We start from the raw sequence: 14,384 nt of genomic DNA, 5'->3' as shown, positions 1-14,384 counted from the left end.
TCCGCGGCAGCCTTCTGGGTGTTAAAATTGCACTTTAGCTCTCCAAAATCGTAATCCCCTTTGTTTGAGACTGACTTCAGCTTAAATAGGCAAATTCTGATCGCCCAAAATCGTACCACGATGGCACAAATCGTACCACGATGGCTTCATTAAACCCTAATTACCTTCAAAGCCCTTCTTGAAATCGTATCACGGTTGGTTGAATCGTGCTGCGATGAAGCTCTTTCAAAAACATGCTCTCTGACTTCAAGAAATCGTATTGCGATGGTGAAAATCGCAATACGATTGGCAGCTTCCAGTTCTTCCAATTTTTGTTGCTTTTAACATCTCCTGGATACTTTATATTGCTTAGAACTCTATCAAAATGTCAAAATAAGTCCTAAAAATTACGTAATGACAGCATGTCATCACAACCCCAAACTTAAACCATTCCTTGTCCTCAAGGAATTCATTTGCAACATTGACAGTCGACAGTAAAATAACAAATACCTGATCAAGTAATACCACCAAAAATTTCAATCACCTTACTAGCTAAAGATGAGCTAGTTTGACTTGTTCGCATCCACCAATTCACAACTCCACGGAACAATTTGAATAGGGTTCACAGTCGACATGCAATCTACATATTACCATACGCTTGAAAAGTTTCTAAACGCAATCAAAATCAATGTCAATGCACACTTTGAGGTCTTTAAGGGTTATAACGGGGCTTAGGTGAAGGTGGGATAATATTTGGATAAGTAGGCTACACAAAATTTGAGTTAGGCATTCTTACGGAAGTTAAAGTACAAAATTCAATCCTTTATTCATTCACCCTATGAAACAACAATCAATGCAAAGGTACTAGAGAATATTTTTAACAATGGGGACAATCGAGTTTGAAGTTACTCGGATTTTCAATGTTTTGTCCCTTTCTTTTCATCATTCAATTTCATTTTTTTTTGATACACCACTTTTGTGTGTATTTTTCATTGATAAGTTCATTCTTTGTTCTCTTATTCTCTAGTACCCCCACCCCAAACTTAATTGGTTGCAAATTCCAATAGCAACCCCAAACTTAATCTTTAGCAACATTCTACAATGCCTAACTCAGAAAAAACAATGAGGGACAAGTCCTAAAAGTCTCTAAGTTTGTAATGTAGTTTGTCACCGAATAAAAAGTTCTAATCCTACCAGCTCAAATTGGCTAAGAAATGGATAAAATATAACAATTAAAATCAGGGTAGGCTTCAAAAGGCTCACAGGACCAAGCATTTTTGCCTCAGTGTGCTAATGACAAAGATCAATCAACAATAGAGAAAAATCGCAAGTTCTAGAAATGTAGATGAATGGAATATTCTAATATATGTAAATTGAAAAACAAAATTTGGCAATGAACCTTATGGCTGAGATTTCTGGGAGTTGTGACTACCTATCTTTACTGCCGTACACTTCGCCTTCGAAATACCAAGTCACTCCTCCTTTTGAACTTTTGGAATATCACTTTGATCAAACATTTGTTACTAAACTGTAAAGAGTCAACTAAAAAACAAATTCGTCAATAATAAACAAGTGCAAATTTATCACAAAAGGGGAAATAAGTTGTTCATGGACTTTTGACAATACATGAAAATAAAAACAGTACGGAATGAAATAAAGTGTTCAAAAGAAAATAAAATTACAACAAAACACAAATAAAACAAGAAAAGCTGGTCCCTCAGTGGTCCAGTCCCATGTCCACATCATCATCACCACCAGTCCCAGGTATCCCCTCAAAGAAGTCATCAACATCTGCCTTCTCCACTGCTTCGAAATCGTCAGTGATTTCTTTCTTCATGAAAGCAGCATATCGCTCTTGGTGATCAAAGTAAGCATCCATAGACTCCCTTGACTTGTCAAACCTCTCGTAAGACCCAGTGATAGGCCTCCTATGCATCTGTGCCTCTGCAGCAAACTCAGCGGAGAACCTTGGACGATTTACCTACATGAGATCAGAGGTCTCATTCATCCAGTTAGCAGAACTGAACATGTATTCTAGAACCATAGGATGAACCGGAGGGTAAGAACCATGCTGACTACTACTCTCTCCTTGCTCCATTTGTGGTAGCTGCTGCTGTGGGGGTGCTTCAGGTGCACTGCTTCTCCTCCTCGTATACTCCTCGTACTTCTTCATCAAGACGTCCATAGTCTTGTCGGTGATGGGCTTAACCGTAGGAGTATGCAAATCACCTTCAAACTCTTGCACCAACTTCTTCTCACATAGCCAATTGATCATGCTCCCATGCCCATAGACCGACTTGTTTCCCTTTGCGAACATATGAATGTTGTTGGTGATGAGTTCACCAACATTGATTGGTTGTTGGTCAAGAATAGCAGATACAATAAGCACTCGCTTGAGAGGAATCTCAGAAGAGCAAGATGTGCTCTCAAGCGTCTGAATAACAAAAGAGGCCCACGCCTTTGGAATGGGCAAGAACTCAGCATACGTCAACATCCTAGCTTTCTTCCATGTTGCCCCTGGCCTACACATTTGGGCAAGCAACTCGGCCCATCGATCATCACCCCACTTCTTCGCTTCCCGCTCCAACCTCTGAACCGCACACTCTTCCGGAGCAATCAACCCAAGCAGATTGTTTATAGCATCAGGGCTAAAATCTATCACCTTCCCTCTAACATATGACTGATATTTCATTTCCGTGAAACGAGCATTTGAATAGAATTCCATCACCACAGACTTGTTATTATCCTCTGGCACCATGTTGTTCAATTCTTCCCATCCTCTTTCACGAAGCATTGTGTCGAAAATGGGATACTTTGTGAGATTTACCACATCAAATTTTCTCTCCCCCACCAGTTTAAAACCCTTGCAATAATCAAACCACTCTCTAGCATCATCGAAAATGAACCGGTTAACATTTGTTGGTGGGACGGCGGTTCGTTTGCGTTTGTTTTGGCTAGATGAAGGTTGGGTGGTTGTTTTCCTAGGCTTGGATTGTTGTCGGGTTAATGGTTTTGAGGCTTGTTATTGTTTGGGTGCCATTGATGAAAGTTAGAGAATTTGGTGAAAAGGGTAGGATGAATTGGTTGGATTATGTGGATGAAGATGAAGGATGTTGAATGGATTGGTGTTGGGAAGTGTTAGGAAGATGAAAAATTGATAGAAAGTGGATGAATTTCGTGGTTAGGGTTTCTGGAGAAATTTGGGCAGAGTAACACTAGGAAAAGGGTCGAATGGGTGGTGCCTGAAACTGCTGGTTTTTTATAGAACCTGATAGAATCGTACTGTGTTATACCCTAATTTTGGACCTAAAAATACTAATCAATTCTTCTTTTCTTGCATAACAAGCTATTTGAACTATCTCTGATCAGTTGCACCTTTCTCTGCATTTTATTTCAATTTTATTTGCAAAATTCACATGCAGGGGCATTTTAGTCATTTCCTATGTCAAGTGTCTCTCAGTCTTTCAAAATTTTGTTTGAAGTCCCTTCAAGTAGTGTGAATAAGTCTCTGTTTCATTCTATACCAAAATCCTTTTTTTAAATTGCATTTGAAGCCATTTTGAGTCAATTTTGCCCCTAGGGGCATTTTGGTCATTTCAAGTGTCAAGTCACTGTTTAAATCCTAAAAATTGTCTCTGAGTCTTTTAATTTTGCTTGTATAAGTTTTTGTTTCATTTCTCTGTTAAAAATCCATTTTAAATTGGCATCTGAGTCATTTTCAGTCGTTTTAGCCCCAGGGGCATTTTGGTCATTTCACACGAAATTTCGGCAGAGAGAGGTTACTTTAAAGTACCTCATTTAGGCCATTGGTTCGTTTTAGTCCGTTTTGTCAAATTTTAGACGTTTCACTTTACGTTATTTTCCAATTACCAATTTTAGTTCATTTTATTTTATTTTTTTTTAGTCCTAAAGTTTCTAATATTTGCATTATAGTCCATTTTTTGTCCAAGTCATCAGGTCTGTACATGTGTCAGTGTCTTATTGGTCCATTTGTCCAAGAGTTTGTTACATGGTCCAGTGCCACGTGGCAGTATTCTATTGGTCCAGAAGCTACACTTGGCAGCCTATAAAAGGCTCCAATCATTGCAGTGCCATTCAGATGCTAACAACTCAGCAAAAAAAATCAGAAACAGAATTTGCATTCTCTCTCCACCACCAAAACAGATCAAACGCAGAAAAACTGAAGAACACATTGAAGTTCATCAAGAACTTCATCATCCAAAAACCCTAACCGAATTCAGTTACCACAAAATTCCTCAATCTTCATCAAATTCAAGCCATAATCGAATCAAACACCACACACAACAAAGAATTCAGCATCAATTTCACAAAAATCAGACGAATTCGTAGGGAAGAGGAAGAAGGTTCTCAGAGATTCGCCAAGGAATCATCATCACTGAACCATAGCCTCTGCAATTCTAGCACAAACTCACCGTTGGAACGATGAATCAGGCGATCACAGAGGAGAGTTGAGAAGAGGAGGGATCGAAGAAAAGTTTGATCGGAGAAGACGAAGAGAAAGATTCAACAAGATCAAAACAAATTTCAATTCGAGCCAATCTGAAACCCTAGGGTTTCGAATCAAAATCGAAGCATCAACGAAGCAGATCAAGAATCAAACAAGTTCACAGAAGTCAGAAGAAGAAGAACATTCGAAGAAATTCATTATCTCTTCCGTCCAGGTACCAAACTGCTTCTTCCCGTTCTTTCTTCATTGTTCCTCTGCAAATCATGTTAAATTACCTCATATCTATGCTGTTTCCTCAACAAATCAACGTAGACAGAGGATCTTTCTCCAAAACGCCGTTTAAAAGAATTTGAAAACAAGAACGTGGCGTTAAGTTTCTTTCTCCGATCTACGTTGATTCGTAAGTCCTTTGCCAAAACGAGCCTTAGAATCAAAAAGAGGAGGTCAAGGATGTCAAGAAAACATGATTAGGTTTCCGTTTAGGGTTCCGACGCGGCGGCGCCACCGTCGGCCGCCACGTCGGAGAAGTGAGGAAGATGACCGGTGTTTGGTCGGAGAAGAGAGAGTCTGCAGACTCTCTCTCTCTAAGAGTTTTGTAGAGAGAGAAAGGAGTGAGAATTGTGAGGTTTCTCCTTTGATTTTGTTTATATACCATGCCTTAATCCCACGCGCGCGCGTCCTTGCTCCTTACTGTGTTCTCTGATGCTTAGACCGTTAGATCTGTCCTGTGATGTGCTGTATGGCTCTGATGCGTGCTGGATTTGATTCACTATGCCTTGTGCGTTTTCAGCCCTTGGATCTTGGTCAAGATTGGACCTGGATCAATCCAATGGCTGTATGGCTGATGGATGATCCAGATCCATGCATGATCTTGGGCCTGGACGTATTTTTCTGCAAATTTTTCTATCTCTTCCTATTTTTGCTATTTTCTAACACTGTTTTGTTTTCTACACCTCTGTTCATGATAAAAATTACTTGAAAAATTCTATAATTTTTTATACATGTTTTTGTTAATTTTTGTGATGTTTTTATGCATTTTGTTTACTGAAAATCTTGATGAAAAATATTATTGCATTTTTCTTGCTTTATTTCCTTGATTGTTTGAAAATTCATGAAAATTTTGTCCAATTCCATTTCAAATTCTTGATAGTTGTGTGTGATACATGTTATATGATTTTGAGGGAGTTTTAGCTACTGTTTGTGTTGGTATTAATGCATGAATATGAGTCTTGATAGGTTACTTAGCTTACAAGTTAATTGTGTAGTTAAATGATGTAAATATGCCTCAAATTTGTTTTAAAATGTCAAGCAAATCATGTAGCCTTAATTTCCATTCCAAGACTTTATCATAAACCTTTTAAAATGTAATTGGAATGTGAGAATTATAGGTCACTTGGTTCTTGCATTTTATGAATAAGTTTTAGCTATATTTGCACTCTTTTGCCTTTATTTGCTATCCTTTATGTCCTAGTACTTCTCTTACTTCATTTCCTTTTGATATTGTCATGTCCTACTAACTCCTTTCATTCCATGTTTTATCACCTCATAAGCATCTTCATTTCCCCCCATATTCATCTCTATTTCCTTCTTGCAATATAATTTGTACCAAAGTTAGAATGTAAACACTTAGGAGTTCTTGTAATATTTCACTTTCATGCAATTTTAATTTCTTGGCAAAGAGGCCATAGAATGTATTTAGGGTATGATGTAAAGGACAATGGACTCTAATGATGTACACCGACACAAGCACCGACACATGCACACACATCACTATATAGCTAGAATATGCATGTTTAGATGTATGTTTAGGATTGTATGTTTAGATGAATGCCTAGGACTTATACTTAGAAAAAACCCAATTTTCCAAACAAAGGTGAACAACTTCACTCAAACCTTTTCCAAATAAACCTTGGGATCCAATATCCCATTGTATTTTTCTTTTCCATTTTCTTAATCAAATTTCAATGAAAATAATCAAACTTTGACTTCTTTTGCAAATCATTAATCCAACCTCGCAATTTCCTAATCTCATGCCCTTGAGGCCTCTTTCTATTCTTCAAAATCCATTTTCAAACTTAAAATCAACCAACAAAAACAAAAACATTTTTGAGAGAGAACTACGTTGGATTTGATCCCTTAATCGGGTACGTAGGCAAGGAACAAAATTCCTTCAATTCAACTAAAATAAAAATCCAAAAACATTCTTCTCCCTCCAATTCTTCATTTAGTAACTTTTAGGTGTAAATAACATTTTCAAATAGCATTTAAAAATAAAGCGCGCGCGTAGAAATTAAAGACGGTTCCTATAGGTTACTATAGTCGTTATGGGTGCCTAACACCTTCCCGTAGCGAAAACAACTCCCGGACCTCGATTCTCAAGGGTTTTGCTTACTTTTTCCCTTCCCAAGAAAAAATAAGATATCACCGGTTAAAAAGGTTCAAACGTAATCAATGTTTGACACCCGAAAACCAAGATACAACATACTGCGATTGGGCAATCGTATTACGATTGCAGTTTGTAATGGTTATTTTTTTCAAATTCTTACTCCAATCGTATTGCGATTATGCCCATCGTAATGCTATTTTTCTGAAACATAAAGGGTGCAAATTTTTTCCATTAATCGTATTACGATAACCCACTCGTAATACGATGTTGTCAGTCAAAGTCCAGGGGTTTGACTTCACCATCGTATCACGATTTTACAATCGTAATGCGATTTTGTGAAGTCAGAGTAAATATTTTTAAAATTTGAAACTTTTCCTGGACTTCCACTTTTGAGAAACAAGTGTTCTTTGAAGAGGAGATTTTGACACAACATCAGTATTGTATTACAATCTTCCTGGCAGGGCTTTGCACATTTTAAAATTTTGAAAGAAGATCCTCTGCCAATTTTGTGTTTTGTTGTAAAAGAAAAATTAAAAGATGAAAGCAATAAATAATACCTGAAAATAAATCAGTGGGTTGCCTCCCACCCAGCGCTTCTTTACCGTCACTAGCTTGACTGATGACGACCCCTAAGGATCATTTGACATCTCTCCCTCTTCATTGTTTGGGAGTCCACCTTCACGGTGCAGTTTCAGCTTTTGTTCTTTACCCTTTAAGGTCTCTTATATACCAGATTTCCTCAGCTTCATAGTTTCATAAGAAGGCTTGTTCCTTACCAACCCCTTGTTACAATACCTCCTAGCTCTTTCTATTGTATCAGAGAAAATTGAAAGCATACACCATTGAAAGGTAGCCGGCCCATTATGAATTCCAAAGGGGATCTTCTTATAAGCAAATTTACCACATGGATCAGTGAGAGTGGTCTTCGTTATATTGTTCCAAGTTTCCAATCCCCCATACTTGTTGTCAAGGATGTCTCTTGATGATTGTTGTTGCATTTGTTCTGTGCGTGCTTCAAGTTGATTAACACACTCTTTCACCCCAACATCTTCAACCACTTCTTTACTTTCTTTAGACTTAACAATTGCTCTTTCCATAGGTTGAGTATGTTGAGATTCAAGGGAGTTATCTTCTACTGTTTCTTCAACAACGTAAATCCGGTAGCACTTGGGGTTCTCATCTTGGTGCTTCATTGCCTCAAAGATATTGAACACTACCTGCTCCTTATGAAATCTCAACATTAACTCTCCTCTTTCAACATCAATCAAAGCACGACCAGTTGCAAGGAACGGTCTTCCTAGAATGAGTGGTATTTCTTCATCTTCAGCCATATCTAAGATCACAAAATTTGCCGATTAACCTTGACTAGCACATCTTCAAGTATACCAAAAGGATAAGAGATTGACCGATCAGCTAAAGTAATGGCCATTCTTGTTGGTTTTGGCTCCCCACACTTAAGCTTCTTCATCATTGAAAGAGGCATCAAGTTGATACTTGCTCCCAAATCACATAAAGCTCTACCAATGTCTACCGGTCCAATGGAACAAGGGATAGTAAAAGCACCAGGATCCTTCAGCTTAGGTGGCAACTTCTTTTGGAGAATAGCACTACAATTCTCTGAAAGTGCTATGTTCTCATCATCCTTAGGCTTCCTTCTTTTAGTCAACAAGTCTTTCATGAATTTAGCATATAATGGCATTTGATCAAGAGCTTCACCGAAAGGAATATTCACCTGAAGTTGTGAGAAAAGTTGCATGAATTTCTAGAATTCACCTTCATCCTTTTCTTTCTTCTTGGCTAAGTGAGGGTATGAAAGCTTCACATATGATGGAACAACTTGTGGTTTATCTCCATCTTTCAAGATTTGACTCTTCGACTTCCTCAAAATTGAATCCTCATCTATTAACTTCTCATTTTTTTCTCCCTCTATTTTTTTCTTCCTTTCATTTTCAACTACTCCATGATCATTTTCTTTTTCAACTACACCCTCATTATTCTTTTCAACTTCACCATCTTCCTCCATCTCAACTACTACATCATCAACCTTCTTTGGAGCTTTTGGAACTAAAGGTGTCAAAACCTTTTTGCTCCTCAATTCAATAGCATTACAAGACTCATTCTTAGGGTTTTCTTTAGTGTTACCTTAGAATCCTCCTTTGTTTTGTTCAGCCAATTGCTTAGCTAATTGCCCCAATTGAGTTTCAAGCATCTTCCTGGAAGCTTCATTGTTCTTTCTTTCAGCTTCTTGACTCTTCTTCATCTCTTCAAAGTCGCCTTGAGTCATCTTCATAAAGTTCATCATAGTTTCCTCAAGAGCTGAAGGCTTTCTTTGTTGTTGTTGTGGAGGAGCAAGCATCTGAGAGTTCAAAGCGTTGTTATTTGAGTAGCTTAGATTGGGATGCTTGTTGATTCCTGGAGTGTAGTATTGATTTTGCCTTTGATAGCCTCCCATGTAGTTAGCTTCCTCACTAGATCCTTCTGGTACACATTCACCATTGGGATGTTCTTCACCACATAAGTCACACTTGATTGCAGCTACTTGTTGTTGCTTGTGAGCCAAAGTGAAGCCTTGAAACTCCTTAGTTAGAGCCTCTATTTGCTTGTTCATGGCTGCTTGATTAGCTAGGATAGCAGTTGGCTCACTCACCCCAAACACTCCTCTTTCCTTCTTCTTAGCTTCAACACGATACTCATTACCCGCCATGTTTTCGATTAGGGCTTGAACTTCATGATCAATTTTGCTTTTGAGACTACCACCCGCGGAAGCATCTAAGAATATCCTAGTGTTTGGTGTCACCCCCTCCTTGAAGATTTGGAGGTATTGTTTCTCCGTGAATTCATGATTAGGGCATCTCATAAGAAGCAAATTGAATCGCTCCCAAGCATCATACAACGACTCACCTTCCCCTTGTTTGAAGTTAGAAATCTCCATCTTCTTTTCCCAATATTTAGACATAGGGAAATATTTCTCTAAGAACTTCAGCTCTAACTCTTCCCATGTTTGGACAGTCCCGTTTGGTATTGTTAACAACCAATCTTTTGCTCTTCCCGTCAAGGTGAAAGGAAATAGCCTTAGTTTCTTTTGTGCTTCAGTAACGGTGGCTGGTTGCACTCAAAACTCGCAAGTTTCAGCAAAGCGGCTCAAGTGTTCATGTGGACTCATAGCTTCAGTCCCATCGAATTGTTTGTACCTCAAACCGTTGAGAACGGTGGTCTTGATGTCAAAAGCAACGGGGTTAGCTGGTTGAAAAGTGTGGGTCAGTTGACCGCGATGAGTTGCTAACCCATAGTCTCCTAGCTTCGGTCTCGGTGGTACAACTCCTTCCATAGTTGCAGATTTAGGAGAAGCAGATGTTTCAGATTCACGAGAGATTTGCTCCGCTATTTGTTCTCGAACACCCGGTGGAACGGAATGAGACAACCTTTGCAACCGGACAACTTTCCGGAGTGCTCTAGCAGTCCTTTCAATTTCTGGATTGAATTCGAGATCATCGGAGCTCACCTTACCTCGCATAAACAGCAAAATACCTTAGTAGCACTGCACAATACAAAGTAATCAAATGAATACTGAAACAGAAAATTTAAAATAAAAACAGAAAATTAAATTGCAGAACTCCTAAATTATAGCGTAATTGCCTTGTTGAAATAAATCAACAGTCCCCGGCAACGGCGCCAAAAACTTGATAGACGTTTGGCAAGTGCACCATATACTATCGAAGTAGTAAAAATATCGATCCCACGAGGACTGTTTTTAACTTCAATAATTCAATCGCGTTATAAAAATAGGATGTATAAAAGCTTATTTTGGTTTGCCACTAGGCAGTAGATTTGGTTTGATTTTATGAAATCAAATAAAAGAAACAGATTTGATTAGGAAAATATGGAGAGAGATGAGATCAGGTCTGTCGAATCCTCTATGTTTCCCCTAGTTGGTTACTGCACCTATTATTACTAATGATTCTCTAGTTTCACGATAGTTAACAAATTAGCCCTAATCAATCCCTTGAGTTAGGACCCTCTTCTTAAACTACATCCCCTAATTCCTTAGGTGGTCTAATAATCCTTGAAGGTTTTATGAACGTTAACCTAATATCACTAACAAACGATTATCCATTCCTAGACTAACCATGTTTATTAGAACAATTCAATTAGGTCTAAGTCGAAAGTTATGGTCAGTAGTCATTCGTTCTCACTAAATCATGTTTATATTTGATCAGGATATAAAAAGCATTAAGAACAATTGAATTGAATAAAAACTAGAAATTCATTAATAAGTAATAGAGTTTCACAGCAACATAAATCAACTAGGGTTACATGGATTCGTCTCTGACCTAATCTCTAAGAGATTTAGGTACTCATAATTGAGTTTACAAATAGCATAATCAATGAAAGAATTAAAACATACATAAACTGGGTTAGAGATGATGAAATCCTCTCCGCTGCAGCCTTCTGGGTGTTAAAATCGCACTTTAGCTCTCCAAAATCGTAATCCCCTTTGTTTGAGACTGACTTCAGCTTAAATAGGCAAATTCTGATCGCCCAAAATCGTACCACGATGGCACAAATCGTACCACGATGGCTTCATTAAACCCTAATTACCTTCAAAGTCCTTCTTGAAATCGTATAACGATTGGTTGAATCGTGCTGCGATGAAGCTCCTTGAAAAACATGCTCTCTGACTTCAAGAAATCGTATTGCGATGGTGAAAATCGCAATACGATTGGCAGCTTCCAGTTCTTCCAATTTTTGTTGCTTTTAACATCTCCTGGATACTTTATATTGCTTAGAACTCTATCAAAATGTCAAAATAAGTCCTAAAAATTACGTAATGACAGCATGTCATCAAAAATCCTTCATGTCTTTATCATATCATATCTGTCTTTATCCTAACCTGACCCACACACAAATCCTTAAAGTCTTGCACCTTCTTAATTTCTCAATCATATGATTCTTGTCGCAATTTCTCTATTAATAAATTATTTTTCCCTTAATTTCTCAATACCCTTGAAAAAGAAACTCAGATTTCTCAATAATGAAAGAGTGAAAATCCATAGATACAGTGTCGAAATTGGCTATTTGTTTCCATTCTCTTTTCATACAGTTGCATACAACATCTCTCCAATATTTTCCTTTTTTTCTATAGTCTAACATATGAACATTTCAAAGTGGGCAAATTTGTAATCGATAAACCCCATTAAAACAGAGAGAAATCCTTATGAACAAACCAGGTAATTTCCCAAGTATTTGCAAAGAAATATATATTATTGCGAACTTGGGAGATTAAATGAAGGTTAAGAATGCAATTTATCCAATAGGTTTTAATGATAAAAGTTTGACTAATATAACTTCAAAGAACAAAGTTCAAATATCATTTGAAACAGTTGTAAAATGGTCGTTAGTGTTACTGTTTTTGCAATGATTTTTCCTTGCCAATTTAAACCAAGAAGAATAAGGCTAACAGTGCAATATAGCACTATTTCAAATCATTTTGACTCAGCTCATGACATTCAAAACTCCATTACACTCAGTTTCGTGTTGTCTCTAAAATGTTTAAATTTACCATGAATTACATGGTGCATTGCTTGTATAATGCAGCCACCACCACAAAGTGTATAAATAGTACCTCCATGAATAATATTTGTATTACCATACAAAAATGAGTCCAATTAAAAATAATGATATGGGGAAGGGCTATTCAGTAAACCCTCCTGCAAATAAAAATTCTCAAAAACCTGCAAATAAGAGAAATCCAGTCTCAGAACAGATGAAAGGTATAAGCCATTCGGAAAAGCCGCCTCCTCCTGTGGCAAAGAAGACTGCTTCGAAAAAGCCCTTAAGTGATCAAAATGCCAAACTGTCTTATAATGGCAACACTAAGTGATATGGCCAACAGGTAACAAAACACTATGACTGTACGTATTTGATTTTACCCTCCCATAATATATGTTTTAGGGCATTGTGACTATATGTAATTAAAATAGTCATGCACCATGATGTGTTCTTTTTTTAATTATTGTCAAAATCCGACTTAAATCTTAAAATAGGATTTTGTTACTTTCTTCATCTTCAACGACTCAAATCCATAGTAGAATCCCAAAATAGACGAAATTCATCGATTTTGATTGCGATTTTACGATTCTTATAAACTAAGTCATTTATGACTATATACCATTTATAACATATATTTAGTATTTTTTTTTGTTGGTAAAATTCATCGATTTTGATTGCGATTTTACATTTTCTTATATCGATTCTACAAAACTAGTTGAGTAAAATCCTTTGATTTTAGTTGCGATTTTACGATTGTCGATTTTGCTCTTCTCTTTCGACATGAAGCAAAATCCCAATTTTGACAACCATTTAGATCAATAAATTAAGTCTTAACATATATCATTTGATTTAAGTCTTTAACATATATCTTCAAGCCAAACCACTAACTTAGAATAGGTGGCTAGATGTAATAAAAAGTCTTCTCAGGAGGTATTTCTCCATTTTTTTTATTAAAAATAGTTTTCTTCAAAGGATAATCAAATCGGTTTTTAGGATAAAATAATTTTCGAACATGGTTAAGGGAAAAAAAAACATACACAATATAATTAAAAGATCAAAACTATTTATTTTCTTTAATTATTTTAAACAAACTGCCTAAAGTCCTCGTGAGTTTAGATCAGTTGGTATGGACGATGCATAAAAAAACAAACGGCCTAAATTTGTTTGCTTTAAACAAAAAGGAATTATATGTTCACCCACCAAGTTATAATCTTTTTTTTTAAATTGAGTAACCTAATAAAAATTCAAAGACACTCAACTATACATTTTTTTACAAGTTCAACGACTCAATCCAGCCCGATTCGTAACATTTCATGAGCCTTAGGTCAAGTTTGGGAAAAAGGTCCCATTACATAATACATAATAATTTCTTTTCATAAACGATGATTGAGACACACAATAATTTTGACGGTTGACATCCGAGTTATGTCGGCACCCCAAATCACCATAATACGATGTCTTAAAATCTCAGCTATGCTGACACCACAAAACAACGTGTATCAAATGCACCTCTGTATATTATTAATAAAAAAGAATAACAAAACAAAACAAAAAATTGTGGGGCAAAATGCACCCCATCCTATATACGATGTTTTCATTCATAATTTATTTTAGTCTGAAATTTTATTTAATAATTCTCAATTAATTTAAGGAGAGTCTTATTATTTCATTATTAAACCCTTATATTTTGCATCAGGACATTCATCATTTCAAAATAATTGCAGGATTTGCTTGTGGATATTTGACATGGGAAGAAAATTTACAGCAGGACCAGATTCTATTGTTTGTTAAAGATTTACAGTTTGTTTGTAATTGTTGTATTGTGATATTAATTAACTCAGCATGTTAGTTAGTTTGTTTGTTTGTTAATAAGAGTTAGTTTTCTGTTACCAGTTTGTTACAACTGTTATGGGTGTATAAATAGGACTCGGAATATTAATAAAAGTGTGTATTCCAATATCAATTCATTATATAAAATTTAAGAAATCATAATTTGGTCCA

The 14,384-nt window shown here is 36.6% G+C and overlaps 1 long non-coding RNA gene and 1 other non-coding gene across 2 annotated transcripts; both read left to right on the top strand.

The window, feature by feature from the left end:
* Positions 1-9,667: 9,667 nt before the first annotated feature.
* LOC146945630 (small nucleolar RNA R71) lies at positions 9,668-9,773 on the top strand. The gene has a single exon (XR_015029546.1). It is a non-coding gene; the product is annotated as a small nucleolar RNA R71 (small nucleolar RNA).
* Positions 9,774-12,492: 2,719 nt separating this feature from the next.
* Positions 12,493-14,369, top strand: LOC146945629 (uncharacterized). Its single transcript, XR_015028195.1, has 2 exons — positions 12,493-12,726; positions 14,108-14,369. It is a non-coding gene; the product is annotated as an uncharacterized LOC146945629 (long non-coding RNA).
* The last annotated feature ends 15 nt before the right edge of the window (positions 14,370-14,384 follow it).

This window comes from Medicago sativa, chromosome 2 (genome assembly GCF_051527215.1).
Source record: "Medicago sativa cultivar Bolivia chromosome 2, Bolivia_mono, whole genome shotgun sequence".
NCBI classification, from domain to species: Eukaryota; Viridiplantae; Streptophyta; class Magnoliopsida; order Fabales; family Fabaceae; genus Medicago; species Medicago sativa.
Note: the sequence above shows the minus strand (reverse complement) of the source record. Positions and strands in the feature narration are given on the sequence as shown.